Source organism: Condylura cristata, unplaced genomic scaffold, assembly GCF_000260355.1.
Source record: "Condylura cristata isolate star-nosed mole 26May11 unplaced genomic scaffold, ConCri1.0 scaffold00009, whole genome shotgun sequence".
NCBI classification, from domain to species: domain Eukaryota; kingdom Metazoa; phylum Chordata; class Mammalia; order Eulipotyphla; family Talpidae; genus Condylura; species Condylura cristata.
Window position 1 is genome coordinate 55,101,698 of NW_004567110.1, and position 20,813 is coordinate 55,122,510.

At 37.2% G+C, this 20,813-nt stretch overlaps 1 protein-coding gene across 1 annotated transcript in view; it reads right to left on the reverse strand.

Annotated features, from left to right (window-relative positions):
- FAM110B (family with sequence similarity 110, member B) overlaps positions 1 to 1,946 on the reverse strand; it is a 148,467-nt gene extending 146,521 nt beyond the window's left edge. Inside the window, exon 1 of the mRNA XM_012723104.1 lies at positions 1,782 to 1,946. The gene's annotated coding sequence lies outside the window, so the exon portion shown is untranslated. The remainder of the gene's footprint in view (positions 1 to 1,781) is intronic.
- Between the last annotated feature and the right edge of the window lie 18,867 nt (positions 1,947 to 20,813).

Sequence of the window (20,813 nt, forward strand, 5' to 3'; positions counted from 1 at the left end):
CCCTACACAATTAGGTCCGTAAGCAAACTTAGATCTCCTTATTATGAAACCCAGACACGTCCAGGACAATGGCTTTGCCCTAACCCATCAACTTCCTAAGATTTACTAAATCAACCTTTACATTGCCTAGGACAATATACAGAACAGTCATAAACAAAACAATATTCTAACCTCAATTCTTATTTAAAAATAAACCCGACTTAAAATAGTCATGATTAAAAAGATAGTGAATTTATTTTTCCAAACAGAGGGAAAAAAAAAACAAAACATGGATTAATAGTAAAAAATAAACTAGTCGGTACCTAGCACTGTGTTCCAGGCACAAATGTCAGCATTTTACAGATTATCAGGTTGATAAAGCATCACTACCTCCCAGTTCAGCAAGTGATTTTACTATTGTATGCACTATAGTAACACCATAGATTAAAAACCTTAAGGTGCATCAATGGAATGTTAGTTGCCACAAAGAATTCTGGCTGATCATTAACTCACTCTTCTGTTAAAACAACTATTTAATAAACAGCTCATCTGAATTACCAGGGGCCATAACGTAGGTATTTCCCATACCTAAATGTATATTGAGAAGAAAATACTCAGTAAACATAGTCAGTGCAAATAGGGCAAGAGAAAACGGAAGTCCTATTATTCATATTGCAAAAATGCTCTATCATATTTGCCTGCACTAAAAACAAACCAGTTAGTAGTCTTTATGCTGCTGACAATACCAGTGTTGTCACAGATGTGTGCCAGATTTTGCTCAGGGCTCAGCAGTGAGGAAAAATGAGTGTGCTTGCATCTTAGGCAAAGACGCCTGCTTATTTTTGTGTGTGTGGCTCAGTAATTCTCAAGAACTTTTGAAAGGGTTAAAAAGTCAGATACCAGGTGTTTACTTCCTACTCTCTAGAGCAATGCACACCTACAGCAAAGTAATCTCCATTTACCTCCTACTCCCCCACCCCACTCCCACCCCCAAAACCTTCACTGAGGGAGAACTGTCACAGCCATTTACACTGTGCAGTTCCTATTCTAACTAGGCTGGGCAGCAGGCATCAGCGCTTCCCACAGCCTACATGCCCTTTGTTGCAAGTTATGAGCTCCGCTGGGTGATGGGGGCACCGGTGAGCCAAGGATAATTTAATTCTATTTCCATTCTGTTCGCTTTCAAAGAAAGTCGAGACAATTGAGACCATGGGTGGAGCTGGAAGGGATAAACCAAACACAAACTTTCAGAGTCTCGAAATCTGCATTTGCTGCAACAACTCTTAGCCAAGGATTAGAAGATAAATGATACTCCCAAATTATTTTGCACCCTAGATTAGAGCTCATGCAAGGAAACGTAGCTGAGTGGAGAGTCCCGGTCCCTTGCCCACCCTTTTCCTTTAGCAGCAACCGTCAGACGCGCTTTCGAAGACCACGACTCCCGTCTGCAAGCCCACTCGCTGACCGCAGCGCGGCCAGAGTCCCCGACCCCGACCCCCAGCGACAGTGCCCAGCTTCCGCGCTCGGCCCGGGACGCGCAAGCGAGCGCGCAGCCGGCAGAAGGAAGGCAGCGGCGCCGCGCCTCCCCTCGAGGCCCAGAAAGCCGGCCCAGGTCAGCCTGGCCAGTGCGGCCCCCAGGCCAGGGTGGGCTGAGCCCCAGGCCCGGCAGGGAGGCTGCAGGCAGGGACCTGGGTTCGCTCCGCCCGCGCTCGGTTTGGCATTGTCCGCAGCCCGGGAGCGGCGCGGCCACCGACACGGATCCCGCCACCTCGCCCTCGCCCCCGCCCCCGGCCCACCCTTACCTCGGCCGGGCTGCCCGGCCCGGGGCGGTGGGGCCCGAGCTGGGCTCTGGCTCGTGGGTATGGCGGGGAGGAAGAGTCAGGGCCCGCTGGGGACTGGGTCCCTACAGCCGGCGCCGCGGAGGAGCGGATCGCAGATGGCAGGCGCTGCAGAGCCCTCGCGGACTCCGCCGATCCAGGACCAGAGGGCGAACGGGGTCGGCCCAGCTGGCCCAGGACGCGCAGCTGTGGAGGGCCCCGGCTGGCGGCGGCCGCGACGGTTCGGCGCACCGAGTGGGAGGGCTCAACCAGGCTTCCCCGGAGATTGAGGGAGGGAACTTGAAGGGAGTTGCTGTGGCCGAGAGCGCGTGTCTCCGTAGAGTGTGCACGCCCCCAAAGCGCCCCGCCCCCTCCCCTGTCCCCACCCTCCTCCCTGTGCCACCCCCTTTCCGTTCCCACCCCCTTCTCCTTAACCAGACTCCTAGACCTGTCCCTCCTTCTGTCTCACATCCTCCCCCTACTCCCAAGCCTCCCCCCCTTCAGAGCGCTCAGGCGCTTGGACCCTAGGTCCCAACAACCAAGAAACCCCCCAATCACACAGCACAGGACACCAAGAACAAGCTTCATGAATGTGTTAACCCTAACTGGTAGCCAATCCATCAGAGTTTTGGGTACCTGACCATAGTTTTTGTTGGCCCGCAGAGCAGTATGATTTTGCCATATTCATATTATTTGTTCACTTAATTTCTGAAGACTTAAAGAGTCACAAAATATGTTTGTGGAAAGCAGTAAGAAGAAATAGAGGAAGATCTCAAGCACCATTTCCTCTCCCTAGAACACAGAGCAGTTAATTTTTCAAAGTGAAGTAAACATTTTGGGGTTCATCACTATTTGTCTCATAATGTGTGGGTTTTTCATGCTTTTTCCATAGTTTACCTTATGGGCTTGGTTAGGTTTTGGAGGGTTTTGTTGGGTTTTGGAAGATTAAACACACTATTTTAGTGTTTGCTACTGGAAAATAAGAGATGAAATTCATATTTATAAAAATGGTTGAATTTGAATGAGATACAAACTCACAGCATAATTACTTCTCAAAAAGATTTAGCAACGGTTCCTTTACCCCTTTAATACTTTTGAGATTCAATTACATTTGTCTCATTTATTTCTGAGAGAACATCTATTGATGAATTGTGAGACCACTGTTTCATTTCAGTTCAGAAATTATCAGACAAATAACACTCAGACTTCCATAATAAAATTTTGGCAATTTACAAGAGAACCGCTTTAAGAAAGTGACATGACAATTGGATTTTTAAATGGAACTTTCCTTTGGCATACAAGTACATTTCACGTGATCACAGATTATGTTGTGGTCTTCATTAACTCTGAAAGTCTTGAACAGTAGAATAAAGTTATTTTTCATCATCCCCATGGCAAAGAGAAACAACTCTGTCATGCCAAGATAATCTTTAATTCTTTTTTTTTTTTTTTAACTTTTTTCCCCCCTAATCTCTTCCTTTTGTGAACCATTCCCTCCCACTGGGTGTGACTAGGCTACAAACCTCCCTGTCATTGCAGTGGTTGGGAACACAAGCCCCTTAGAATATATCTCACCCCTGGGCATTAAGTGGGGGTAGGAGGGGTTGGGAGAATATGATCTAATCAGAGAAAATAAGGGGTCTTTTTCCAAGACACATTTGGCAGCTTCTGAGACCAAGTCATGTAAGCCTGCAACAACTAGAGGTAGCCGAATAGAGAATAACGTCAAACCAGAGGAAAGCCAACTAAGCAGCCAGACAGAGTAAGACCTTATGACTTTAATGAGCCCCTCTAGGCAGCCATCTCTCCAACCAATATCCCAGACTTCTGAGGAAAGGCATTAAGTAGTAAATTTGTCTTTCTAGCTTACGCTGTTTCGAGGTAAGTTTCTTTCCAAAACACTTCTTTACAAAGCCAAAAAAATTTTCCTTCTGATCCCTGCTCTGGAAATGAAGCACTTAGGCAGGGAGTTGCAACTTCTCTTGTCACTTCTCTATGATAGACTACATACTAAGGAGAAACTTAGTCGGAAGTCTTCACTTTTAATAGGACTACGGTTCTCATTTAGGGCATTCCTACAGCTCAGTGTAGATTTAATATTTACATTATTATCACCAAAACCAAAACTTCATAAAATGTGGTTGGAGGATTAAAGAGAAAACAATAAAATGTCTAAACCAGAACATACCAGTACATTTTTTTCAATCTTATAAGTTACCCCAAAAAGTGTGCCTTCATAATCCCCAACACTTCCTGATACAGAACATTTTCTCTCACTGGACTCAAACTTTTAGGGCCTGATAGAGCCTCTCTGGGACTGTTGAAATTGGTCTGTGGTGCTGGAATTTTATTGTGTTGAGTATTGTTCAAGAGAAGTGGGCCATTGACCTATGCTTGGAATTCTTTGGCTTCACAGAGATTTTTGTCTCTAAAAGCATGTAATATTTGACTAGTAATCTAACAAGCCACCACACACTAATCAGTATGTCGCTTAACCCATTGCTCAGTAGGAGTGTAGGTGCTCAGGAAGCGCCTGACTGAGTCTGAGTGCAGAAGCAGTTTCTGCTGGAAAAATACATTAGCAGTTCAGAGTTTTCACTAGTCTCCATTTTCTGGGTTTGTACATAGTCTTGTCAACGACTAGTAAAACTGCATATGTGAAAGTCCATAACCTGAATTATAATATATCTTAAATAGATTTAAGTACTACGTTAAAGGCATCTCTTGAAAAAAAAAAAAAGAAAGAAAAAGAAAAGACATTATAGCTTAAGAAGAAAAGTAAAGAAAAAATTGGGGGCCTCTCTGGTGGCTCAGAGGTTAAAGCTCAGCTCTCCCAAGCTTTCAAGTTATCACCAGTCACATTGGAGTTTGCCCCCCCCTCCACCCCCAGTATGAATGCATGTATTCAATTGATTGGCTATTATTTTCCAGGGAAAACTGCAGTCAAATTTCCAGAGTCCTCACCATCCACATGCTGGTTCTGCATGGTGTCTGTGTGATTGCCTTACTCAGGGGCAATCTCCCAGTTAACCTGGGCTCAGACAGCCCTGTCTGCCCAGAACTCACCCCAGCAACTTGGCAGACCACAGTGGTTTTCAAACCTTGAAACAGACCACAGTGGTTTTCAAACCTTGAAACAGAATCACCTGGAGTGCTCTTAACAATGCCAGGTCTCTAGGTTGTAGGGAGGACTGACAAATAGGTTGTGTATTATTTTCCCAGTTCCCCCAAGGGACTGTGATGATCAACCTGTTAAGTTAAACAATGGCCCAGAATCTTTGCTTTTGATTCCACAGAAAAACTCTTGTGAAAGCCTCTGATCTTACTCTACAAACTTCAAATTGTACATACAATTAAAGTTATTGATTTAACAAGCTCAATTTGTTTCTTCCCTTGAACAGTATTCAGATATTCCGAGGTTATAGAACAAGTGATAAGGAATGCTCTGTTAAGGAGCACGGGGGATTTGCTAGAAGCAATCACATTGCAGAAGGAAAGCTAACAGAAAGGCCAAGATAAAGGAATCCATAGCTAGAAAATCATAGCGAGAGGCTACTCCACAAGAGACTTCAGCCCCTGGGGTTAGCTCTAATTTTGTATTTCACAGTTTATTGCATGCCTGTGCTGATGATCAAAGGAAACAAAACGACTGAATTATCTTTCTGAATATTAACCTACAATATTAAATACTAGTAATAAATACCATTCATTGAATGCTTGGTTTGTGCTAGCAATTTACTAGGCCTCATTTTCTGTCATCACAATTACCCTAAGCATAAATAGTTTACTCTCACTTCCTGAATAAGAATCCAAGAGCCCAGGGAAAGTGAATGACATGTCCACAAACACGGAGCATGTAATTAGAAACTATAAATGCAGGTACAAAAGACACCAAGGCCTAGCTATCATTTACTCTAAACCAAATAACCAAATGTGTCTGAGTCACAGAAATCTTCTAGCCTAAGAAGTAGTCCCCAGGCACAGGTGGCTATTTAAGAATAAATATGTTAAAATTAAATTGGATTGGGACATCAGTTTCAGAGTCACAATAGCCACCTTTCATGTGTTCAAAAGCTTCTCTGTGTGATGGTGCAAACAAACAAACAAAAAATTATATCATCACCACAGAAACTACTGTGAGATAGCAGTGATGCTCCACATTTTGTCTGTATCATTAAAGCAGGGTTTTCTGTGATTGAATTTTTGAAGTAAATGACTACAGCTCCTCCATGTTAATTATTTGATGAAATTATTTCTATAATATCTATCTATCTATCTATCTATCTATCTATCTATCTATCTATCTATCTATCTATCTATCTATCTATCTATCTATATATACATGGGCCTGCTTTTTAGTTTGTCTGGGCTGCTCTAAGAGACTGCTCTAATATACCAGTGACTTACAAACTCAAAAATATTGTTTTCTCATGTTATGGACACTGGGAGCTCCAAGACCCAGTGGTCAATGAATTCAGGTCTTGGCGGGAACCTACTTCCTGGCCCACAGATGTCTCACAGATAGCAAAAGGGAAGTGAGCGGGGAGTGCTGTGGGCTGCCTTTTCAAAATCGAATTTTAATAATTTGCCATACTTCCACAAAGTGACATAATTTGGGGGACACAAATGCCAGGCTCACTTGTTCTCCACCAAAGTTCCAGTGCCAATACACTGTCATGTTGCCCTCCCCTCCCCTTCAGATGCGGAAGTAGAATTTTTATTTGAAAATTTTGTGTTTGCTTATTCATGTGGGCCATATTTTTCACTTAAAGATGCATTTCCTGAATCTCATACAGATCTGCTAGCATGTCTCTTCAATTTCATTGGTCTCCAGATAATTTTTGTTTCTTCCTTGATGTCTTAATTGATCCAACATTATTCAAAAACAATTTGCTTAGTCTCCATGATTTTGATTTTTCTAAATTTCTTCTTGTGTGTTACTGTCTAGCTTTATGCCAATGCGACCATAAACATACTTGATGTAATTGTAATTTCAGTGTAATCTTTGAGATTTATATTGCGTCCCAGCACATGATATATACTTGAGAATTTTCCATGTGCACAGGATAAGTATGTTTATTCATATCTTTGGGGTTAGACAGTTCTGTGTATGCCTATTTAATCCTTCTGATCTATTACTTCCTCTAAGGTCATTATTATATTTTTAAATTTATGTCTGGATGATCTATCCATTAGTGTAAGTGGTATTTTGAGATCCCTTACTATTATTGTGATACTGTCACATTTATGATCATTAATAAAGTTTACAACTTTGTCACTTATTATCTTTTGTGGTCTAGTTTACAGACCATAAAGTCTAGTTTATCAGTTAAAAGAATAGCAGTTCTGGGCCCTCCCTGGTGGCGCAGCGGGTTAAAGCACAGCACTGAGAATCTAAAAGCCGCTTCCACATGAGTTCGATTCCCGCCTGCCCCGGAGGTGACCACATGGCGTGGCAGACCTCTCCTGACCCGCCCGCTACTCCCCTCAGCAGTGTACTTCATTGATCTGCCTGTTCTGTTCCCCACTCTGTCTCTGGTGAAGCCTCTCACAGCCCCTGAGCCTCTAGCCTGTACCCCAGTTCTGTATACACAAATAAATAAATCTTAAAAAAAAAAAAAAGAATAGCAGTTCTTGCCTTTTCACTGTGTTATTGCCTTGAAAAACTACTCTTTCACTCTACATGCGTGTTTGTCATTAGATCTGATATGAAACACCAACACACAAAGCACAGGGAGATGATGCTTTCATTATCCAACCTGTCATTCCATGTATTTTGATTGCTGAGTTTGGATTAGTCACATTTAGGTAATTATTAATAGATGAGGCTGATTTGATGACATTCTATCATTTTTATTTGTTTGTTTAGGTTTTATCAGTCAGTTTTTTATTCCATTTTAGCTTATTGTGCACTAAAATTTATTTCATTTGCATGACTTTCCCTGGTAGTTGTCTCAGTTTCTTCATTTCTTCTTAGAGGTATATCAGTTCCATATTTTTCTAATTTCCAGGAGATAGTCACATGTATCAAATTTTCTATTATCTAGAAGAATTTTTTTTTTTTTGTACTGTTGTCAACTATGATTTGGCAATAGAGAATCTATCATTTTCTTTTCCATATTGTTCTTGTTTATGTTTCTAATTTTGCCTTTCTATTTACTATCTGCTCAAAGTCTTGTATTATTCATAGTTTTCTTTCAAACAGAAGAATTTCTTTCAACATTTTGTGTCATACTAGCAATTCTAGTGGCAGTAAACTCCATTAGCTTGTATTTGTTGAGAGAACCTTTATTTCTCCAACATATGTGAATGTTAATTTTGCAGAATAGAGTATAATTGGCTGGGAGATTTTGGTGTTTAGAATTGTGAATGTCTTTCAGTTCGCTTCCACAAATTAGTGCTTCTGCTGAAAGTCTGAGGAAAACTTGATTGATGTACTTTTCTTTGTGACATGGCTTTTTTCCCTATAAGTTTTCAATATGTTTTTTTTTTTCATTTTCACTGAATTTTTATAGTTTAATGATGATATGCTTTGGTGTACGCCATTTCTCACTAAGGAATTTGATTGTTCTTTCTACTTCCTCAGTATCTATGGTTAGGTCTTCCCTTAGGCCTGAGAAATTGAGAAATTCTCAGTAAGTATTTCCTTGAACTGAATCTCCACCTTCTGAGATACTCATTAGCCTTAGTGTCTGCTTTTAATGGAGCTTGATACTTGACTTAGAGCTTCTCCATGATTCCTAAATCTTATTTATCCCTCCTTTTCTATTTTAGTAATATATACAATTTATCTTCTACTTCTGAAATTCTTTCTTCTAAAAGAATTAAGCCTACTTAATTTGCTTCCCGGATGATTTTCAGTTCTTTTACTATATCTCTTACATTTATCATTTCTGCTTCAGTATTTTTAAAAGGTTCAGTTTCTTTAATGAAAAATTCCTTTTGTTACTGAATATCTGTTCATTGTCAGAAACTACTTTGCTGTGGTTAATAGACAGTTTAGAACATCATTGAGTTTCTTCATGCTTGCACTGCTAAATTCTTTGTCTGTTAGTGCATCCAATTCAGAGTCATAATGCTTAGATTTCCTGTTTTATCTTTCTCACTCCACCTCTCCACCCTGTGTTCCTACTTTTGTGTTTCTCTTCACACGTGAGTTGCCTTTATTTATCTCAGGGGTGTCTTTTATGAGGGCATCAGTCTAAATGAGTGCTGTCTTCCCATGAATTAATCACGTATAAAAGTCTCCATCAACTACTAACATCATTTTAAGGGCTAGGAATTCAGCTTGTGAATTTTTGGTGGCACAAACTTTCTAGTCTATTATAGTCTGCCTTTTTCAGCAGATAACAGTTGGCTGTGTCTTATTTAAGGCATGCAGGGCGAGGGGCAAAATGCAGTGAACCCAAATGGTGTGCTGGCGAGCCTGTATTTTCTCCTCTGTGGTATCTCTGTTCTCCAGTTTCACTTCTTATTTTTCTTAGACTATCTGCTCACTGGCATTCTGCCTTCTGTCTGCTTCTGTTTCTGTCCTTACATGCTTTCTATGGTTTTCTTCCTAATTCTATGTCTCCAAATATAATGAATCTGGAATTTTGATCTCTAACTACCACCTCAGTTTCGAATAGTTAAGACCATTTTTTTCTATTCCTCTATCAGCAGTGGTCTGTGATTTATTTATTACTACCTTAGTGCAGAATGAATATAAAAATGGAAGCTTGCTTTTAAAAACATTCATATATCAATTTCATATTGTTGTGATACTATGTTAAATTATATAATATGAACATAAATGACAAATTGTAGTGAAATGGAAATTTAATATATATATATATATATATATATATATATATATATATATATATATATATATATGATGGTCCTGATTCCACCTAGCTAAGTCTGAAGTTCACAATGCATTGTTACTACCACCTATCAATAGCTGGAATTATTATACTCCCCATCAGCAGTCAGGATCGCATGAGGAAACAATAATTAAATATGGAGAACTAGTCTAAGAAGTTCTAGAATAGCAAAAGGGCAAACGGGAGAAGATAAGTCATCCTGGAGTTTAGAGAAGCTGGAAATTACACCATAAGAAACATAGATGAGAGTGGTATCCCAGAAGTAGGATCCAAGAGGTGAAAAATAATCAATCTGAAAGAATAACAACATCCCCCTCCCCAACCCCCATCTCCCCCCAAACATGGGCTAAGATATGGCAGACACATAGGTGCTGTCTATTGGACTGATCTGAATTGAACTGAATTGATTTTCCTATTCTGATATTAACAATGAAGGTTAACCTAGAAAATAAAGTTATTTATTTCATAACATTAAAATCTATTTTGTACAGAATTCAATAATTTTCTTTTTCACTGGAATAAAAAAAGCAGAGGTTACATGAATAACAGCTCTCTAATTTCATTCTAACCTCTTTCTAATCAAATATTAAACCAGCTTATTAGTAGCCAGAAAAATGGACTAATTTGAATTTTTCTCTTCATTTCTACCATTGCATTGTAGAGATGTTAATGAGCAACATAGATAATAAGCAGGAGAAAAGGACAAAGAAGGGAATATTAGGTCTCTGAGCCACAGATGGTACTGACACATAATAACCATTTTCCACTAGTTAAAACACCTTTAAAGTAGTTACACAGACATAAACTTTAGGGTACAATGCTTATATTTTTTTCTGAATTCTTTTTAAAGAATATGTTATTGTTTCTGCAGAAATCATCCGTAAATTATTGGAAATTTTAACAAAATGTTAGAATGCTTGCATCTAGATATGAATTTAATTCATTCACCTATTTATTCTTCCCTCACTCAGAATGTCACCAAGTTTCTCATTTTCAATATTTTCACTCATTTATCTAGTCATTCATAACTTACTTGCACTTAGTACAATGACTTTCCCAGATCACTGTATTATTGCCCCACACTCAAATACAGCCTATATTACCTCTTACCTGTTTATTCTTCCACTCCCCAAATTGGTAAATATAAATCTTTTGATTAGTAATTTATTGACTCTAATTCATTTAATTTACTAACATATCCTTAATTTTCTGCTAGGTTTTAATATAACAAGTCAAGATTTTTAGGGAGATAATCTTTTTTTTTAATTATTTTTTAAAATTTTATAACAGTTTATTTTTACATCATTTTGTACATTTTTTTTTCCATCTCAATTGTAATCCCCACGGTTTCCCAACACCAAGTCACCCGTGTGCCGTCACCATAATCCCATGCACTTCCCTCCCCATTGCCCCCCGTTTTTGATCCTATTCCCCACTCCACCCCAGCAAAATGTCTCTGGTATATGGTTGTTCATTAATTTTGTTATTTTCTCACCTGGTCCATTATACTCCTGCTATGAGTGAAACCATCCAGTATTTTTCTTTCTCTTTTTGGCTTATCTCACTAAGCATGATCTTTTCCAGCTCCATCCAAGTTGCTGCAAGAGACATGTGTTTCTCTTTTTTGGATGTGAGTAATATTCCATTGTATATATGTACCAAATCTTTTTAATCCAGTCATCTACTTTTGGGCATTTGGGCTGCTTCCATGTTTTTCCAATTGTAAATAAAGCAGCAATAAACATGGGGGTACAGGTATCTTTTTGAATCAGTGTTTTTGTGTCTTTTGGGTAGATACCTAGGAGTGGGATTGCTGGGTCGTAGGAAAGCTCCATGTTTAGCAGTTTGAGGAACCTCCAAACAGTTTTCCATAGTGGTTGTACTAGTTTGCATTCCCACCAGCAGTAAAGGAGAGTTCATTTTTCTCCACATCCTCGCCAACATTTGTTGTTGCTAGTTGTTTGAAGATGTGCCATTCTCACTGGGGTGAGGTGGTATTTCATTGTGGTTTTAATTTGCAGGGAGATACTCTTTTAAAGTGCCAACATTTGCAAATCCCATCTAATTGATGTAGAATAGGGATGAGTTAGAGGAATGAAGAAGAGGGGTTAAGAAAAAACAGAATAAGGTGAGAGAGAACTTCTTCAAGCTCAACACTTAGATGGAATAGTGATCTCAAAATCCTGTGAAATAATATGCACTATGTTTAATCATTTTGGGGAAAATCAGCATATTCAAATGTGCCATTTTGGTGTGTTTGTTAGAATGGAAGTATGAGCACACATAATTAAGTTATGAAAATATCCATATCAATGTGTAATTGTGATTTTTATCAACATGCATATCGTCTGACAGCCTCTGTTTCATATTAGTTTGTTAGTTGGGAGTTTTATTCAAAGTACTGTGTAGGAAACTTACGCATTAGCACAATTTCCCCATAAGCATAAAGTATACTTATCAAAATGTTAACAAGAGCAGCTGACAAAATTTCATCAATTACTCAATGAGACAAATACATGCTCTTATAATGGCATTATTATTATTTCAGTTTATAGTCATCAAATTCTAATCACTAAAAACTGATATAAATTTTCTACACTGCTATATGTCCTTCATGATCCAGTCCTGAGTACAAGTCCTGTGTCACCATGAAGAAGATACTAATCTGAATGTAGGTACCGGGACAACCAGGAAATCTTTTGCATTTGGGAATACATATCAGAATACAGTATAGATGAGAATGGGATATTTATAGGAAGTGATCATCAGATTTGGAAAGATACATAAACTCATCTGAATAAAAACATTTTTATTAATCTTATTTAAATTGTTATATTACATTTGAAAAAAGAGATTTAATAGAAATACTTGAATTAAATTCAATAAAAATATATAATTCTACTTACCTATTTTTGATGTCTTATCAAATATCACAACCAAGATCAATATCAAGGAATTTTTCCTTATTTTTTCTTCTAAGATATTTATGATTTTATGTCTTAAATAAAAGTCTTTAATTCATTTTGAATTATTTTTTTTAAAGATTTATTTATTTGTGCATACAGAACTGGGGTACAGGCCAGAGGCTCAGGGGTGGTGAGAGGCTTCACCAGAGACAGAGCAGGGAGCAGAAGAGGCAGATCGACGAAGTACACTGCTGATTGGAGCAGTGAGCAGGTCAGGAGAGGTCTGCCGCGCCATGTGGTCACCTCCAGGGCAGGTGGGAATTGAACTCATACGGAAGTGGCTTCAGCCTCCCAGTGCTGTGCTTCAACCCACCGCACCACCAGGGAGGGCCTCATTTTGAATTAATTTTTATGAGTTGTCTAGCTTCACTCATTTGCACTAAATATCAAATTACCTCACACCACTTATTGAAGAGATAATCTTTTCTTCAATGAATAGCCCCAAATTTGTTTGTAAACAGAACAGACCTTGAATAGCCAAAGAAATCTTGAGAAGGAAGAGCAAACTTGGAGCAATCACACTTCCTGAACTAAAACTATATTACAAAGCTATAGTAATCAAAACAGCATGGCATGGTTCTAAAATCAGACAAGAAGATTAATGGAGCTAAACCAAGAATTAAAAAATAATACTCACATATATTCATTTAGCATTTGATAACTCAAGCAAGAATCAAACAATTTCTTCAGGGCCCTCTCTGGTGGCACAGCAGATTAAAGCACAGCACTAAGAAGTTAAAGCCACTTCAGCATGAGTTTGATCCCCACCCTGGAGTTAATACACATGGCGTGGAAGACCTCTCCTATACATGGCATGGCAGACCTCTCCTGACCTGCTCACTGCTCCAATCAGCAGTGTACTTCACAGATCTGTCTGTTCTGTTCACCATTCTGTCTCTGGTGAATCCTCTCACCACCCCTATACCTCTGGCCTGTACTCCAGTTCTGTATGCATAAATAAATAAATCTTAAAAAAAAGGTTTCTATAATTTTATTTTCTTAAATCATTCTTTTATTTCTCTCAGAATAGAAATGAGAGTGTCAAATGTTTTATACAGTTTGGATTATCTGTAGCTTTATCTGGTGGGTTATAGTCAAAGTATATATTTTATATTCCTGATTTTTTAAATTGAGCTAATTAAAGTGTGCATGCAGAAATATGCACACTTTTACCTAACTAGACTATATTCCATTGGATATTTTGCATTATATAAGTAACATTATAAATATGGAAAGGTCATTTATATAAATGTATATAATCTACTGTTACATTTAGCTGAGCTAAATATTGATGAAAGATAAGACTTCCTTTGAAAAGTTTGAAAACAAGGCCTTTGAAACATAAGACTCATGTAAACAATCTATATTTTTTAATGTTTAAGAAATAATCTTTACATCATTTAGGTGATGGAATGAATGATACTAGTCATACCATAGTTGGGAAATTACCCATTAGATCTTTTATTCATAGTTATTTTAAATGAATAATTTTATTGTTATATACTATTTTTCTTCTGTGCTGAATAAAACTGTTGGTAAGGACCATTATACATTTTAACATCATACATAGCAGGTTGGCTAGATATCCATAAGTGTCAAATTCCACCTAATGAAGGAGTGTCACTGAAGTTTAAAATTTTATACTATCTTTCTCTGCACTGATTTGTTTCTTCAGGGTTGCCATACAAAACCATACAAATTCCACTGCCCTATTCACAAGCACCGCTGGTGGGGGGAGGCACACAAGTACCCTGGTGCCAGGGTCCTCCAGTTTCTGATTTCTTCTCTGAGACAATCAACCCAGTGTTCTTAGTGTAAATATATTATAAATAATTTTGCAAAAATGTTTTATGACATTCATAAATGATTGTGTTGTTCATAAGTTACTTGTATATTAACATCTATCTACCTATTTCTATATGTATCTATACTCATAATTTCAGTGAATTATCAAATCTTATAATTCTACTTAAATGCAGAATCATTATATTTTAAAAGGGTATTTTAATCAACTGTTACATAAAGTATAGTTAGTACATGTAGGTTGCAATCTTCATCACTGTCACATCAAAATTAAGTGATTACATAATTTATAAAAATGTACCCTGTCTGTGATAGTTTTCTGTTGTAATGTGTAATTTTCCATTGATCAACTCACTAAATTGTAGATTTTCTATTGTTCATGTGATGTAGAAATGCTGGGAGGAGTCATAAACAGATTATAAGATGTGATTTCCTAAATGAGAAATGTTTTCCTTCTTTAACTAACAAAATACAGCCCTAAGAATACTGAACAGAGGAATAGGCCAAACAAATACAATGCAAGGTCAATTTAAAATAAATACCAAAGAGATGATAATTAGAGTAGTAGGATGGAGAATAATTAGGAAAGTTTCCTTGAGGAAATGAAATTTTAATAGAACTTTGTATAATGGGAGAACTAGAGGGCCGTGGAGTTTTTTCTGATAGAGAAATCACAGTTGTAAATATAATAAAGCTTAGGTAAGAATAACTTGATCATTGTTTTAAATGTCTATGGTAGAAAAAAGATTTTTTTTTAATGTTAAGTTCAGAAATATCATGAATAAGAAAATGGCCAGAGAGTTGGGTAATTACTTCTAAACAGTGTTTCAAAAGAGTCATAGTCATTTATCTCTAATGTTAATATAGAATGTTATTGTTGACCTAGATTAATGGGCATGATTAAATGGCAAAATAAGCCTTTTTATTGTACAAATAAAGTCAGGTTTAGTTGAAGTACACTGCAGTATGAACCATAATTTTATTATTTAATATTTAACAACTTTATATAACGTGAGATTTTTGGATTAAGGAAATTTAGCTTATGCTTTTAAATTCATCTTACTTTTTTACTAAGATTGGTATATCTAAGTCAGCATATGAAAAAATGCAGTATTATAACATTAATTTCCTATGAATTCTCACTATTTCAAAGTAAAATAGAGCAATATATCTATACGAGCCTAAAATCTTCAAAATTAAAAAAATATTTCTTTTGCTTATTAGTGAAATTGATGAGACTAATCAGTGTCAGAAACTAAATCAAATACTGTTATTTCTCTGAGAAGTAATTTTTCAGTTAGCTGAAAGAATTTAACATCTGAGCCATAAACTCTGGAAGCACAATATTTGTTAGTTTAAACCCCCATGCCCCAATACTGATAGAATAACTGTATTATGAGGAACAGAAAAGATGTCAATTTCCTAAAGTAAGCAAGTCTAGTTATAATAGAAATTCTTATTTTTTATCCCTCCTGGCTTATTCCATAGATGCACACCAATACATGACTTCAATAAAACTAAAGATATTTTCCTTTATCTATAGGATTCAAACATTTTTATTGGAGTTAATAAATATGAAGAAACATACTTTTAAAAGAACATATTTACAGATAATATGTGTATATCAGTGGACATTAAGTATTCAAAACAAATTTCAATTTATTGTATTTTTCATAAAATATTTGCAAAAAATAAATCATCTGAGTTACATGATCCTATAACTACACCCTGTTCAATGAAGGAACTTACTGTATTTTTCCACACACTGAGGTAAACCACATAATGTACAAGTAGTAGAATAACTCTAACCACAAATACGTCTGCATATTTCCAGCTTCTATTCCTTTTAATTTTCATGGATTTCCTTTCTCTACAAGTGATAAGAAATGCTTCAAAACTCTTAAAGGAGAATCTAAAAATAAAGGTTTAACAAGAAAAATCCCACATCACTTTAAACGTTCTTAGATGGCAGTAGACTGAAATATCTTGCCAACTGATAAGTAAAACTTTCCAATCATTTCCTGTAAAATCTTTGATCAAAGATTAAATAATTTGAAACATTAATATGTTAAAGATAACAGTTGTATGATTATCTAGAAATAGAGTCTGAGAATTAAAAAAGTAAAATGAGATCCTTGCAGTTATGTATTTAAGCTATGCTGTAAGTAAAAATTAAAAGTAACTTTGTTTTTTCAATAGCAAGCTAGAAGTAGAAAGAAAACAGTGGAGGAAAATGTGGAAAGACTGGGCATATCATAAAAAGAGCTCACTCACTCATTCACTTAATTTTTTTTTAAAGGTTGTTATATATGCATACAGAACTCGGGTACAGGTCAGAGGTGCAGGGACAGTGTGAGGACTCACCAGAGACAGAGTGGGGAGCAGAACAGGCAGATCGAGGAGGTACACTGCTGAGGGGAGCAGCGGAGCCGGTCAGGAGAGGTCTGCCACGCCATGCAGTCACCTCAGGGGCAGGCGATGATCGATGATCGAACTCATGCGGAAGTGCTTTAGCTTCTTAGTGCTGTGCTTTAACCCGCTGTGCCACCAGGGAGGGCCCCTTAATTTTGAATGCATATGTTCATTCAGCCAAATGTATACCGACATTTATTTGGGGTGATACAACAACAAACAGATGAGTTTCTTGTGATTGTGGAGTCACTGTACTCTCATAGTGAGAGGGTGAAAGTAATAAAAAAAAAATTAGAAATGTGAAAGATAATTTGAAATGACGATGGGTCCATTTTAGATAAGGTGAGATTTGTAGAAAGCAACTAATTATGGTGATGTGGCATTAAATTATATCATCTGGTCTTATTGGAGAGATGACATTTGAGCTGAGACATGAGGAAATAGAAATAGTCATGCAATTATGAAGGGAAAGTGCATTCTAGGCAGTAGGAATAGCTATTGTACATGCCCCCAAGCAGAAGTGGGCTGGGTGTCTGAGAGAAAGGAGACAAACCAGTAAACCTGGAGATGAGCAAGCAAGGAGATGTAGAGATGAGACTGGGAAAGTGGTTAGGACTTGGTAAGGAATTTACATTTTATTCTGCAAGTGATTAGATACACTGCAAGTTTATAATCTGCTTTGCATTACTATAAAATCAGTATCACTGGGATGCCAAAAACGAGGATAGAGGAGAAGTAATGGAAAATTTTGCAGTGCGCTGAACCAGATGGAGGTAGCTTGCCTCATGGTGGCAATATTGTAGCTAACGGAACACCTAAAGAAATTGAACAGTGTTTTTCTAGTAGGAAGAATAGACTTGATGTGTATAAAAGGAGTGCATTATAGAATAATGAAAAATGATAACACATAGTGATACATCCCGACAAAAGAAATACAATAAAAGTCAAGCTGTGGGAGTGCTCAGTGAGAACTCCTGGAGCAGTGATCTTAGGTATTAAATGACTAGTCCAGTATCTTACTTGAAGTGCTTAAATTCTCACGCACAAATGGGCAGACAACTTCTCGCAAACGTGCCCGGGATAAGAACATTTTCGAAACCATTAACTCATTAGAGACCCACCCCATTCAGTTGAAAATAAACAGAATGTGAAGTAGATTTCATACTCTTTTTTTTTTTTTTTTAAAGATTTATTTACTTATGCTTACAGACCTGGGGTACAGGCCCAAAGTGCAGGTGCAGTGAGAGGCTTCACCGGAGACAGACCTGGGAGCAGAATAGGCAGATCAATGAAGCACACTGCTGAGGGGAGCAGCGGGCAGGTCAGGAGAGGTCTGCAAAGGCATGTGGGTCAGCTCCCTGGCTGGGGATCAAACTCATGCTGCAGTGGCATTAGCTTCTCAGTGCTGTGCTTTAACCTGCTGCACCACCATACTTTTTGGTTTACAAAAGTCAGTGTGATACCTGAAAGGTATTTTTGGGAAAATAGCTTATTTCAAATTCTAAGAAATAGTCATTTCCTCCCTTAAGATTTTGTCAAGATTTTGGTATCACATTTCATAGAAGGCAAAGGTAACTTGTAAGGGATTTGAAAATAGGTCAGAGGAAGACTGAGAAGAGTTTTGGTTTTGGAGCAGACAGTAAAATGATCAATTCTGTATTTCTATAAAGGAATGAAAAATGACATCAACAGGAAATAGAAAATATTTTGTTTTGCTATTAAGATAAGCTTAATAGATTTAAGAAGCAAAGTGCTTCAACCTTCTTTTGAGTCCTGTATCTCTCTCTGTAAGACAAAGTTAGAAAACAATTAGTTCTTGGTAATTACGATCATCCATTAAAAGCAATGGAGCATGTGATTCTTTAAGTGTTAAAACAGGGTTATATGTCTATTAAGTGACTCAAAACTTCCCCATTTGTCTAATGTAATTGAATATAGGCCAAAGTGTAACAGAAATACTGTTCATTCTCTTTTGGGGTCAGCAAATTTTAACTGTGGTTGACAAAACAAGAACAAGAATTCAGAATTTGTGCACTATTTTCCTTGTAAAATATGATGGGCCATACATTTAGCAATTTACAATCTGTTGATTAAAAAAGCACAAAACGATTCAATGAATGTTCAACAATTGAGTTCCATCAAGTTTGAAAAGCAAAGCAACCTAGAATAATTCTATTACAAAATACTAAGATTTGTTGTAAGGATATGAAAAACATAAAATTAAATAATCTATCAAGAGAAACAAAAGTGAATATAAGCAGTGAGTCTCCTTTAAACTAAAAAGCTTCTTCAGAGCAAAGAAACTATCAGTAAAATGAAAAGACACCCTAGTGAATGCTTGCACATCATATATCTGACAAAGGAGTAATATCCAAAATCTACAAAGAACTCACACAACTCACTAGAAGAGAAATATACAACACAGTCAAAAAATTGGCAGAAAAGCTGAATGCACACTTCACCATAAAAGGCAAGCAGATAGCCAACAAGCACATGAGAAAAATGCTCTTATTTATCCTAAGGAAAATGTAAATCAAAACTACAATGAGATACCAATTCACACCTATGAGAATGGACCATATTAAAAAAGTGCAGGAATAAGTGTTGGTGAAAATGTGGAGAAAGGGGCCTTTAAATTCTGTTGGTGAGAATATGAATTGATACAGTTCTTGTGAAAAACTGTACAGAACTTTCACAAAATATTCAAAATAGATCTACCATATCATCTAGAAACCCCACTCCTAGATAACTACTCCCCAAAAGTAAAACAATAACTAGAAGACCTCCTCTATTCATTGTAGCGCTATTTACACCAGCTTAGTTATGGAAACAATGCAAGGGCCCATGTATAGATGAGTGAATTAGGAACATATGTTACATATACACAATGGAATACTACTTATCACTAAAAATAGTTAGTGATAAGTTATTTGTGACAGCATGAAGAGAACTGGAGTATATAATGTTAAGCAAAGTCAGAAGGAGAAATAAAAATATTAGATTATTTTATTATATGTGGAATATATAGAAACAAAACAGAGGGTCAAAGACTAACCAATAACAAATCTGAAAATCTGTCTTTAGAATTAAGCCTACCAGAAAAGAGGGGAGGGTGGACAGTAAAGAAAGGACACGGTCCAATGGACTATAGTGAAGGATTATAGATCCCTTGGTGCTAGGTGTGGTGTGGTTATATGTATCTGAAGAGATGTGATCTTATACTTTGGAATTGCTTACAGTATCATACACCAGTGTTGTCTCAATAAAATTAAAATCATAAAGGGATAAAAACAATTTTAACAACAGAGGAAAAGAAAGAATAAAAAGATCAAAACTGTCAATCAGCCTATTACAAAAATTAGACAATCTTTGAGATAATGAAGTATTGTGAATTATTTTGCAATACATCAGTGGAATTGAATTAAGAATTGAAATTACCTGAAGCTATTTTGTTAGAAGAAATGGAACAAAGTACAAAAATAAAGTGTGAAATTCAGCGGTTTTTCCTTTCCTTCCTGCCAACCCAAACAGAAAACAAGAATCTGTCCTATTCACAGGTCAGACAATTGCCTCTGATTTGTCCTTTCTACTTTTACCAATAGTTCTTTTCCTAACTGGAGACCACGACTTTTGAAGAGAAGGAAGGAAGTCAAATATGGATCCATATTTCACTCTTTAAATCATATTTCACTCTTTAAACATTGGCAGAGTTCAGATAACAGAACGTCAGGCTTTGGATTTGGCAATGCCATCAAAGAATATTGTCTGAGGCAAAAGGAAACAGCCGCCATGTTTCAACTGAGATTTCATGAAAGGAAAACCTGTTATACTTTAAAGACTTCAGTGAGGTAATGGTTTAAAGTAACATGGCAACTTATTACTAGGTAGGATCAGGAGGTGGGGAGGTATTCAAAAAGGGAGCTCAGGGAAGCCTGGATTCCAAAGGGGCAATCTTTGGGCTGAGATTTAAA